The sequence below is a fragment of the Felis catus genome, chromosome E2 (genome assembly GCF_018350175.1).
Source record: "Felis catus isolate Fca126 chromosome E2, F.catus_Fca126_mat1.0, whole genome shotgun sequence".
Lineage (NCBI taxonomy): Eukaryota > Metazoa > Chordata > Mammalia > Carnivora > Felidae > Felis > Felis catus.
The window spans coordinates 51,968,349-51,980,401 of record NC_058382.1 but is presented as its reverse complement, the minus strand read 5'-3'; the positions used below and the strand labels follow the sequence as shown (position 1 = coordinate 51,980,401).

At 42.3% G+C, this 12,053-nt stretch overlaps 1 long non-coding RNA gene across 1 annotated transcript in view; it reads left to right on the top strand.

Moving 5' to 3' along the window:
- Positions 1-12,053, top strand: part of LOC109494955 — a 96,147-nt gene that overhangs the window by 25,848 nt on the left and 58,246 nt on the right. The gene's annotated exons all lie outside the window — the stretch shown is intronic.

Genomic DNA, 12,053 nt, shown 5'->3' with positions numbered 1-12,053 from the left:
TTGGACTCTCAATTTATTCCATTGTTCTGTATCTGTCCTCAGGCCAGTGTCATGCTGTCTTGATTACTCTAGCTTTGTAGCAACTTTTGAAGTTGGGATGTGTGAGTTCTCTAATTTTTTGTTTTGTTTTGTTTTGTTTCTAGATTGTTTTGTCGACTCTGGTTTCATGTACTTCTATATGAATTTTGGGATCAAGCTTGTCATTTTCTATATGTCTTATGTTTTTTTTATTTCTGCCAAGAAGCCAGCTTGGAGTTTGATCCTGATAGCATTGGTTCCCTGGATCAATTTGTGGCTTCTGGGAAGGGCTCACCCTGTGTGCAGCCCTATGCTAAGCATTTCACTGGCATTATATCACTGCATCCTCCAAGAACCTTATGATATATATCGGTACAGTGACCATGCCCATTTTATACATGAGGACAGTGAGGCTTTTAGAGTGTCAGAAGTCGAGTTTCTCGAGAAACAGATTCAGAGACAAGATTTTCATGCAGCAGGTTCACTGAGGTGGGTCCGCAGGCTTAACATCTGGAGGGCAGGAGGGAAGCCGTGTTGGGTGGAGAGAGCAGTTGAAATGAGATGCGGTTACAACAGAGGTCTCAGCCGATCCCAGAACTGAGGCAAGACTCCATAGTCTTAGAAATAAACTCTAGGAAGCTAAAGCTAAAGCTTTGCCTCACTAACTGTGTTTAGTGAAAGTGTGGATGCTGTCTCGGTGGTCTGGGCTCACTGAGGTAGGATCTTTCTGATGGCCGTCCCTGCTCCTCAGCTCACCTGACTTCCAGAAGAGGAGCCTGTAAACACTCTCTTTCCCAGCAATTGACATGTGAAATGCAAAGAGTCTGAGCAATTTAATAAGGACTCATCTTTCCTTGACTGTCAGCATGGCAAGCCTACAAATCTTGTACTCTGGGAGCTTTAGGTTGCTTTTCAGGGCACAGCTGAGTCTCCACAAACAATACAATTTAACCATTTGGTCATGTTTTGCCAGAAGTCCGTAATGCGTTGACAAACATCTGATATATGGCTACGAAATTTAGATTTAGAGTTGACAAACATCTGATATATGGCTACGAAATTTAGATTTAGAGTTCCAAAGATCGAAATAGAGGATTCTCAACTTGAGCTCCTAAGGCCCCTGAAATGGTTAGTGTATGTGAATATAAGTGTTTTATGGGAGGAAGACTCAAGCTTCCCTGGTAGACGTCATAACCCCCCACAAAATACAGGACCATTGGTTTAAAAAAAAAACAAACCTGAACTCTCCCCCCACCTTTTTTTTTTTTTCATTTATATATCCACTTCTTAGTTTTTCCTGATCTTGCTGAAAATTGGTCTTGGGTTGATAATCTGGATCTCTGGCATGCCATGAGGATAACAAGATGGAAAATCGCAATCCATCATACTACCATGCATCTGGTGATTAAACCATACACCGGTGGCCCAACTCTGGTCTTTTCTGCGCATCGGAGAGTTGGGCATTGTGCTGAGAGCTTTTGCCTTGCTTTAAAATACTTATTTGCATTTTCATCTATCCCACAAATATTTCTATACTGTATTTTACTAGGCGATATGCAGAGTCTATGTGGTGTACAAAAGGTAACCTATAATCTCAATAGGTCTTCAGTCTGTTTGAGACTTAAATAGAAGGAAGGGGAAGTGACATTTATTGAGCATTTTTGTTTTGTCAGGAGGCTAAAAGCACATATTATCCTGTTTGCCTCTCAACAATCTGAGGTTGCTATTGTCCATTCCCTCAACTGGCAATTCTTTTTATGAACCAGAAGACCAAGGCTCAGAGAATTTGAAGAACTTGTCCTTGGTCACATAGAAAATGAGTGGTGAAGCATATTTAAGAAATGCCATGCATGCACTTGTTCTTGCTTATACATCGGGGCTCTTCCTCTTTTCTCTTGTAAGGGATTCTCAGTGAGTGGTCAAGCAAGACCCTAGAAGTTCCTTTTAACTTTAAGCATGGGAGAGGAGGACTGTTCCTATCCCAGCAACAACAGTATCAGAGGAGGATGAGGGAGAGAAGACAGAGCTGAAATAAGGGCTCTCCACTTTACCCTGTTTCCCCACCCCATTTGTTTGAAAGAAAAGGTCAACTCTGACTAGCATGGAATAATTTTCAGAGTTGAGAGGCCTGGGAAGAATAGTTAGGCTTCCTTCTTTTTCCTGGAAAGGAAACTGAAGCGAGGAGATTATCAGTGCCACTCAGATGATTTAATAGAGTATTCCATCCTTGTGGTCTTCTCAGCCTGCCTTCACATGATAGCATGAAAGCATATTTCTGTCCCTGCTGCCTCTGTAGTCCTAACTTTCAAGTCTAACACTAAGAATGCATGATTATTTGCTGTGTACTAAGCACACATGCTATGTGTTTGCGGAAATAAAACTACTACGTTCTGCATATGTTTCCACTTAGTGGATTATACTAGAAACACCCCAAAGGTGCATGGTCTGCATAGGGAGACCTCAGAACAGGGCTACCCCAACGCTCAGTGTCAGGAAACTGACCAGTGCTAGCTAAATGTCTACTTCGTGCCATACATTGTACTTGACATATCCACACATCTTATTCCATTTCATCTCCAACAATAATCCTTTGAGCTTTGTCCAAGGATATCCAATTTTTAGTGGAGGACACTGAGTACCTGAGAAGTTAAGAAATTTCTTTTATTTCATCTGGTAATTAGTCATTGGTGGAGCCCACGTGTGAGATCAGGTTGACGAATCCTACTTTCCCCCTCTACGTGGATGCTTGTCCTAGCAGGTTAGCACACAGGGATTGGGATCTGAGCACCTGGCTACAGGGGAGCTGAGAATGCTCTCCAGGGGCTTGGCTTTTATTCTGTGCCCCTTGGGGAATCCAGCAGATACCCAGGGTGGAGTATGTGTGTGTGGGTATGGGTGTCATCTTCTCTACAGTTGGGAAAATGTGCTCACGATGGATGAAGAACAAAATAGAGCTAACATCCATTGCATACTTACGGACATCTGCTAAGGACCCTATGGACATTGTCTAATTCAACTGTCATAATGACCAATAGAGGCAGGTACAGACCTACAGATAAGAAGATGAACCTTGTAGAAGTTACCTTGCCCCAGTTAACTAAGCAAGTTTGCTAGTTAACTAGCAAGTTAGGAACCTTACTTTGTACCTAGGTCTGACTGACCTCAGAGCCTTAATCACTTTGTTGCTTTGCATCTAATATCAAGAGCAATTATTCTTTCTGTACCCAAATCCCAGCCTCTGCTAAACTGCAAAAACCTTTTATTTCTGGGCAGTTCAGTTAAGTAAGTTTAATTGCCTAATGTCAGAGCGCTTTCTTTTTTTATAAAGTATTTTTTTAATTTTTTTTAACGTTTATTTATTTTTGAGAACGAGAGAGACAGAACATGAGCGGGGGAGGGTCAGAGAGAGGGAGAAACAGAATCCGAAACAGGCTCCAGGCTTTGAGCGGTCAGCACAGAGCCTGACGTGGGGCTCAAACCCACGGACCGTGAGATCATGACCTGAGCCGAAGTTGGACGCTTAACCGACCGAGCCACACAGGCGCCCCAAGAGCGCTTTCATTTAGAGAGCTGCCAACTTGAGATAACCTCCCTCTTTAGTTTGTTTTTGGTTAGTCATTCACTGGGGCTGCTGTTAATTTTAATTAGTTGTTTGACCTTTGACCACTATAAAGTTCATCTGATTAAAAAATATTTTCTTAACATAGAAAATTGCCAACAAATACCAAAAGCTCTAGGTCAGCCAGGCCAGACATGCTTGAATAAATAACCACAGAGCTTATAAAATGTCTGCCTATGCCCTTGACATTTGTAGAGAGACATTTATGACCCCAACACAATCTTTACTATCATTGGGTTATTGCTAACATACCGATCTTAACTTGCCCCCGAGCTTTGATTTTTCCAATGGCAAACTTTTGCGCCTTATGCTTTTCACATTTTCTGCATTACTGGTACTACACAGATCTCATCCCAATTAAGATACACACACACACACACACACACACACACACACATCTATGTATACTTTCTCAGCAAAGAAAGCTAATGCCATGTTAATGGTACTCTATAATACAGAAAGGCAACAGAAAGCTTCTGTAGTGGACGGGGAGAGGGGGCTACAAAGACAGCAGAAAGAATGTAAATTAAGCATAAAAGAAGATTTCCACCTTGTTGGAAATTGGAGACGTCTAATGAGGTTTCAAATTGTTATTTCGCAAGAACGTCCTTCTTGGAAGATGCCTAGAAGTAGGGTCAATTTCTTTGGTAATTCTTGGATTTAGGAAAAGACTCTTGGATTTTGTAAGTTTTCTTACAAATCCATATATCCATTTATTCTTTACTTAAATCTCTTGATTGACCTCTTATTCTTTGGTGGTGTACAGATTGCTAGGCAGAAGTAACTTGGTGGGAAATACTTGAAAGAATCGAAAGGAGGGAAGAATGAGTATGATACTTTGCTTCTGGTCAGAATTTTCTCATTAAATTTATATACGTGTAGACTGTTTTTCCTCCACTGTTTTGAGGTTGAGTTTCCATGGTTATAACCTTCTCCCTACGTTGTAAGTTGGGGTGGAAGCTGGTCTCTGGGGGCTAGATCCATGTTACTGGCAAAAGAAAAAGTTCTTAAGACCTAGTCTCTGCTTCACGTGATTATTTTTCCCTTTCTCTGTAGCTGCACTGTGGTTGTTAAAAATGTCTTTGTTTTTTCTACAAAGTGGGCTGCCACTTAGGTCAATGGAAATCTTGGTTACTGAAATATTAAGCTCTCAAGTGAGTCGGGGGTATAACTGTCAAATGTGTTTGACAAGCACAAAAGTATCAAAATAAGTTGGTCCATTAAAGTCCACTTACATATATAAAACATTTTCCTCAATTTAAAAGTAATATATCTGCTCATTTTAGAAAGTGTGTAAAAGAGGGAAAACACAAAGAAGAAAATAAAATTCACCCATAAAATCCTTCATCCAGAAGTAACAGCTTATTAACAATTTAATGCATTCCTTTTCAATCTCATGTGCTTGCTAATGGCTGTGTGTCTAAAAATCTACAATAGTGTCTGCTCTGTTGTAAACTTAGTAACTATTTGTGGTATGTGAACAGGATGATTTATGTGACCAGAGTCTGTTTGGGTTTTGACTACTGTGAATGTTCTGTCAGTTATAGCTATAAGCAACATTAATCTCTTCTGAGTTATTCCTGCTTGGTACTTGATTTCCTTTGGGTGTTTGACCTTGAGAGCCTGCTCTCCAGATTTATCTACATAAATATGGTAGTACATGTTAAGGGTGCTAATAGCTTAGTTAGATAATATAGCCCCATGTTAATGTTAATATTAATTTTAACCTGTAGTATGCCCCCAGAAGGGAGTGGTAGCATGTGGTGTTAGAGAACTGACCCTGAAGCCATGCAGATAGGGATTTTAATCCTGACTGATTACCTTCCAACCTTTGCGGCCTCAACAAATTACTTAATCTCTTTGAGCCTTAATTTCCCCATTGCTAAAATGACATAGTAAAAACACATATCCTATGGTTATTGTGAGATGAAAATATGTACAAGGAAAAAAAAATCACTAAATAAATTTGAATGGCCCACACTGGGACTCAGAAAATTCTTTTTTTTTTAATGAAAAAAATTGTTTTAAGAAAATTCTTGGGGTGCCTAGGTGGCTCAGTCAGTTAAGTGTCTGACTCTTGATTTTGGCTCAGGTCATGATCTCATGGTTTGTGTGTTTGAGACCTGTGTCAGACTCTGTGCTGACAGTGCAGAGCTTGTTTAGGATTCTCTCTCTCTCTCTCTCTCTCTCTCTCTCTCTCTCTCTCTCTCATAAACATTAAAACAATCCTTTAAAGAAGACATGGCTTGGGCCGCCTGGGTGGCTCAGTCAGTTGAGCATCCAACTTTGGCTCAGGTCATGATCTCGTGGTTCACCAGTTCAAGCCCCACATGGAGCTCTGTGCTGACGGCTCAGAGGCTGGAGCCTGCTTTGGATTCTGTGTTTCCCTCTCTCTCTCTGCCCCTCCCCCACTCACACTCTGTCTCTGTCTCTCAAAAATGAATAAAAACACTTAAAAAAAAAAACATGGCTTGTGCCATGTAAATTTTTATAAGTGGAAAAGCCATACTGTTATAAGATTAAATAGTACCCTAGATTTTTTTTTCCCCAAATGAACCATGCTAAAAGATGACAAATATTAAAATTGAGCATTCAGTCTTCAAAGAGAAACTCTAGGGCTGATGGGCTGATTTGGGTTGCTCATTCTGGCTAAATCTACACCTTGGAAAATTACTGTCATTTTAATCTTCTTCTCCTTGTTCTCTGAATACCCAGGAAATTTCTTTTCTCAGAGCCACGTGTCATTTGATTTTTGAGCATTTGCTTCTAAAAAGATGAGGCCCCTTTTATCTTAAGTTCTTGGAAATCAGTTTGCAGCTGGTGATAATTTTCACTTTCTAAGCCTCTCCTATAAGTAACAGACTGCCATGCCCTTCTACCTGCACTGTCTCATAAAATTGCCACATAAACTTTAATGAAGTAAGGGTATTATTCCACTTTCTAGCTATCTTCAAATGTTATAGAATTGCTTTCTGTCTGTCAAAAAGCTGATTTGGCAAGAAAAGAAGACAGCCGTGTCCATCAGTTGTCACTGGCCCCCTGTGGTCAGCTGGTGTTGGAGCTGGGGGTGGTCGAGGGGCGATATGTTTTCCCAGGCCTCTCGTCACCTTGGTGCGCAGGGGAAGGCAGAGACTAGGCCGCTGCCCCTTCCTCTCCAGGAGGCCGAGCAGGGGCTCCTGGAAGCGCCAGTAGTGAAAAAGTGACCATTGCGCCAACAGCCCTCCATGTTGCCGAAATCCACTCCTCTCGGCCAGAGGTAGCGGACATTGGCGGGGTCCAGCGCCATCTGCTGCGGGCGCCCCTGCGGCGAGCCCGACGAGCGCGTCCTGCGGGGTCAGCTTCAGCACCCGCGCGAGCGGACAGCGACGAGTGCCGTGTCAGCCCCACCGGCCTGGGCCCTACCACCAGCAGAGCCCAGCAGGCGCGCTGCCTCCGCGGCCGGTCCGCGGCCGCCCGGGCCGGCACCACCAGCAGCCCTGCCAGCCGCGTGCCCAGCACCGTGTCCGCGCCGAGGCGCTGCCGTTGGGCCCCGTGGTCTCCGCGCCCATCCCTTCCAGGGATCTTGCGCTGCTGCAACCACTACGCTACCCCGGGGCAGGGCCCCTCCCCTCCAGCCTGCACACACCGCCCACCCCCCCTCCCCGCCCCTTGACACCTCTCTCCGACTTCTGTGGTGTCAGCAGACAGACCGCCCAAACACGTAAATAGTTCCAGAAGTGGTTGCTGATAAGTATACCCCTTCATCGGGCTCAAGGCCGTGGTCACCCTTAGACATCCTGATGTCACTTCTTGAGACCTTCTAAAGCCTTGTTGTTTTACCCCCAACGACAGGTTTGTCGTTGTTTGTCATTCTGTTCTTTTGGTAACTTTTCAGTTTAATGTCGGTCTCCTCTATGTTTTCGTTCTTTACTGTAGGCCCAGTTCTTAGCACACCTTGCCATTTGTGTAACCCAAATGAGCATACCAGATGTAATAATAATGTTACCTGCTACGCGTGAGGCTTCTTACCAGTGCTGCCCGTCTGGCGCCAGCATCTGGGTTTTTTTAATTTATTTATTTTTAGCTCAGTAGAGTAATGAATGTTTGTCACATGAACCATTACCAAAAAAAAAAAAAAAAATTGAACTGTTTATTTTTAATCCTCACAGTTTTATGAGTTAAATATTATGGATATTATGAACATTATTGTTTTACCCTGGTTTATTTACAGATTGGTGAAGTATTCAGAGAGGTAAGATGACATCTTCCAGGTCACAAAGCTAGTGAGCACATAAATGCTGGTATTCAAACCCGGGACAGACTGACTCCAAAGTTAGTGGCATTTACAGGGCCTGCTTTTGCTTAAGTGTGTACCAACTTTTTAGAAAGCAACTTAGCGCCATGTTGGAACGTGTCTAAAGTTATTCCTACCCTTTGATTCAATAATTCCACTCTGGAAATCTGTATTAACAAGGCAGGAAAATCCAAAGTCAAGAAGAAGAAGAAAAAATCACCACAAAGATGTTAATTGCAGCATTGTTTACAGAAAAAGAAAAAGTAAAAGCAAAATTTCCATTTATTTAAATAAATATAAAACATTTATATTTAGTTGTTCAAGTAAAATTCCAAACAAAAATGTGTTTGGAAAATTGCAATCATGTATGTCCTCAAAGAATAACACACTGGAATATTATAGAACCATGGAAAGTACGTTATGAAAAGGCTAGGAAAATGGTTATATTTATAAGTAAAATACAGCAGTATATAACATTGGTTAATGAAGTATTCTCTACAATTTTGCATGGGTGTTGGTAGAATTAGGCCCTGCTGGATACATATGCCCAATAAATATTAAATGGATAAATAAATGAAAAAGACTGAGATAAGGGATAATTTCTAAAATGTTTTTTCTACTCTTCATTTTTTTTCTTTAAAAAAATTTTTTTTAATGTTTATTTATTTTTGAGAGACAGAGAGAGACAGAGTGTGAGAAGGGGGAAAGGGCAGAGAGAGGGGAAGACACAGAATCTGAAGCAGGCTCCAGACTCTGAGCTGTCAGTACAGAGCCTGACATGGGGCTTGAACTCATGAACCCTGAGATCATGACATGAGCTAAAGTTGGGTGCTTAACCTACTGAGCCACCCAGGCGCCCCTCTTCAACTTCTTTCTATGGTGAGTTGTTTTGGTTTTATAATGTAGCAAAACTATAAAGATGCCATATCTAGAATATTTGCTTGCTTATAAATTGTATTTGCAAATCAGCTCACAGTGCTGTGAATGATTTATCATTCCTACTGATAGATAAGGTGTAGGGACCCAAAGTTTATTCTTGGAATCCCATATGTCCTAAGTGTAGAGTCTGGGTCTTGGGACTCCAAGTTGCATGACCTTACCTGACCTTGACCTGGACTGCCATGTTCCAGACTCTGAATTAGGAGACAGGAAAGTGAATTGTAGTCCCTACCCTGTCCCTGGCTTGCTGGGTGATTTGGGTAACTCACTTCTCTCAGGGTCTCTCTTTCTTGGACTTTTGCCCTGCTGCTGATCTAAGGTGGCTTTCTTTTCCATTCCCTCTTTCAGTGGAGAGAGGGCTGTCTGAGAAAGGGGTGACCATCATGTCCAATACTGCCCCCTCTGGTCACTCCATCTTCCATCTGCCTGTTTCATTTCCTTCTGTTGCTATTTTCATTATGTCATTTAGTGATGCCATCTTGTCATGTCGATCTTTCCACATTTTGTGATGTCCTTTTCAGAAAAGACCTTGTTTATTTTTTGTGTATTTTGCCTATCTAGAGGGAAGCTCTGTGAGATCATAGCCTAACCTGGGCGATAAGCCAACATAGACTAGTTCAAATGGAAAAGATAACTCATCTTGTCTTGTGTGGCTTGAAGGGATTGGAGTAGCTCACAGGATTTACAGAAACGGAAACCGGGACCTGAGAGATGATGAACTCAGCATGATGTGAACACACATACACATGCTTATTTCTCCCCCCACCCCAACCCCACCTCATCATTTCCTATCATCACCATCTTTGTTTTCCTTCATTCTGCACATTGCATCCATCTGGAAGGGAAGAATTCTGCCAGAAGCCCTAAATTCACTGTTCCAATGTAGCATCTCCGGCAGAAAGAGTTTCGTTGTTCGGTGTCAGAGGGCAACCACTGGAAAAGATTCTACTGGGCTTTTCTTGGGTTGTGTATGACTCTTGGAACCAGTCACGCTAGGAGTAGAATTGTCATCTGTGCTTGCTCTTGTGTGTGCATGTGTTTTTTTTTTTTTTTTAATCATTAGTGTATATTCAATTTGGTGTTTCTCCACAAAAAGTTATTTATTTTTAAGTGTTTATTTTATTTATTTTACGGGTTGGCAGAGAGACAGGGAGAGAGAATCCCAAGAAGGCTCCATGGTGCCAGTGCAGAGCCCAATGTGGGGCTCAATCTCACGAACCACGAGACCAGGACCCAGGCCGAAACAAGAGTTGGCCACTCAACCGACTGAGCCACCCAGGTGCCCCTAAAAAAACTTATTTAAATCATTGACCATTTTGTGGTGTTCTATTTAAACTACATATTAATAAGCTGTAAATCCACATAGCTTCCATATGTGAACAGAAGTACTAGTATTTTCTTCTGAGATTCCAGTGGATAGTCTTGCTCTCCTCCTGTGTGCTATGTTTTTATATCCTTGAGTGTAGGTACCATAACTTCCTTTCTGTTCCTCCAATATTGCCTAGCAAATACCTAGTCAGTAGGTACCCTCTGAATTTCTGACATCAGATTAAATTCTCTGCTTAACTAGCTGAATTTGTGGCTTCTTCATTCATTGTATGTGCTTTATTTGAGGATATGATTAGTTTTCACTACCCTCAGAGCAGGAAAGACTATAACTTTATTTTTAGTTTAAGAAATGCTATTCAGCAATGCTAGGGAAGAGAAAGAAATCATTAAGCATTGCAATAAGTTCTCCTTCACATCATGAATTTGAGCCTCTCTTATTGATGTTTCCTTGAATTAATTGATTTTTACCTTGTACCTCATTTAATGATATGGATGGCATCTGTGGTAAGTAAAAAAATTGCTCTCAGTATTGTTCTTCGCTCAGATGAACTGTAGATCTTACCCTTGACATTTGAGCTAAAGTGAAACAAACTTTCAGGAATCCATCAGAGATTCTCTGGGCAAGTAACTAAAGCTTCAGGCCCTTGCAGTCAGACTGCGGTGCGTGATCTAGTGGGCGTGGTTTCACTTCATGGTAGAAGTGCTGAAGTTGGGACCTTAGCCCCGATCCTTGGGATCTGCAATTTAACAGATTTCCCAGGTGATTTGGAAGCACAACAAAGTTCGAGAAGCACCGCTCTAGAGATGAGAATCAGCTTCCTGGGAAAACTTGTAGGGCCTTGACTGTTGGGCTTTGAATATAATTGATATCTTCAGGAAGCCTAAGTGTTAACCCGAGGGATGACAATGTTAATGAATGTTGATGGCCTCCTACCATGAACTTGTGAGAGACATTACTAATTTCTCAGGCTGCCCTTTCCACCAGACTTTAGGATGCTTGTCCACATTCTCTACCTAGTCTGGTAGCTTTCATGGAGACAGAAAAGTTGGCCTAAGAGTTAAGACCTATTTATGAATCTTGCCTGAGGACCAATTGTTTTTTCCTAAATAGTGCCCCACAAGCCAAACAGACCAAAGGGAAACCTAGGTTAGGGAATCTTGTGGGTGTGGCTTTGGGATAATTTGTTGGGGAGGTAATGAAATCAAGATCATGAATTTGGCCTTGGGCAAACCAGATAATTTCTTCATCCACTCCTTTCTGTCTTGTTCTGTCTCCTGTCCATCTGCTTGCTCTTCCTCATGCTGAACTCATTTTGATTTCCCATCACTAACCTTCATCCAGTCTTTTGAATTAAGTGTCTTCTCTTGCTCTTTCTGGTTGGGGTACTTGGGAGAAGGATCATCTTAGTATCTGTAAGTCTCTTCTCCTGGGAACCCAAACTCTGACACTGATTTAGATGATCGCTGGTTGTCTTTATTCACCCCCTTTTTTTTTTAATTTTTTTTTTCAACGTTTATTTATTTTTTGGGACAGAGAGAGACAGAGCATGAACGGGGGAGGGGCAGAGAGAGAGGGAGACACAGAATCGGAAACAGGCTCCAGGCTCCGAGCCATCAGCCCAGAGCCTGACGCGGGGCTCGAACTCCCGGACCGCGAGATCGTGACCTGGCTGAAGTCAGACGCTTAACCGACTGCGCCACCCAGGCGCCCCTATTCACCCTTTTGAAACAATCTCAGACTTATCAAGGTCATCTGTTTCGGGGCACCTGGGTTGCTCAGTCTGTTGAGCGTCCGACTTCAGCTCAGGTCATGATCTCACAGTCTGTGGGTTCAAGCCCCGCGTCAGGCTCTGTGCTGACAACTCAAAGCCTGGA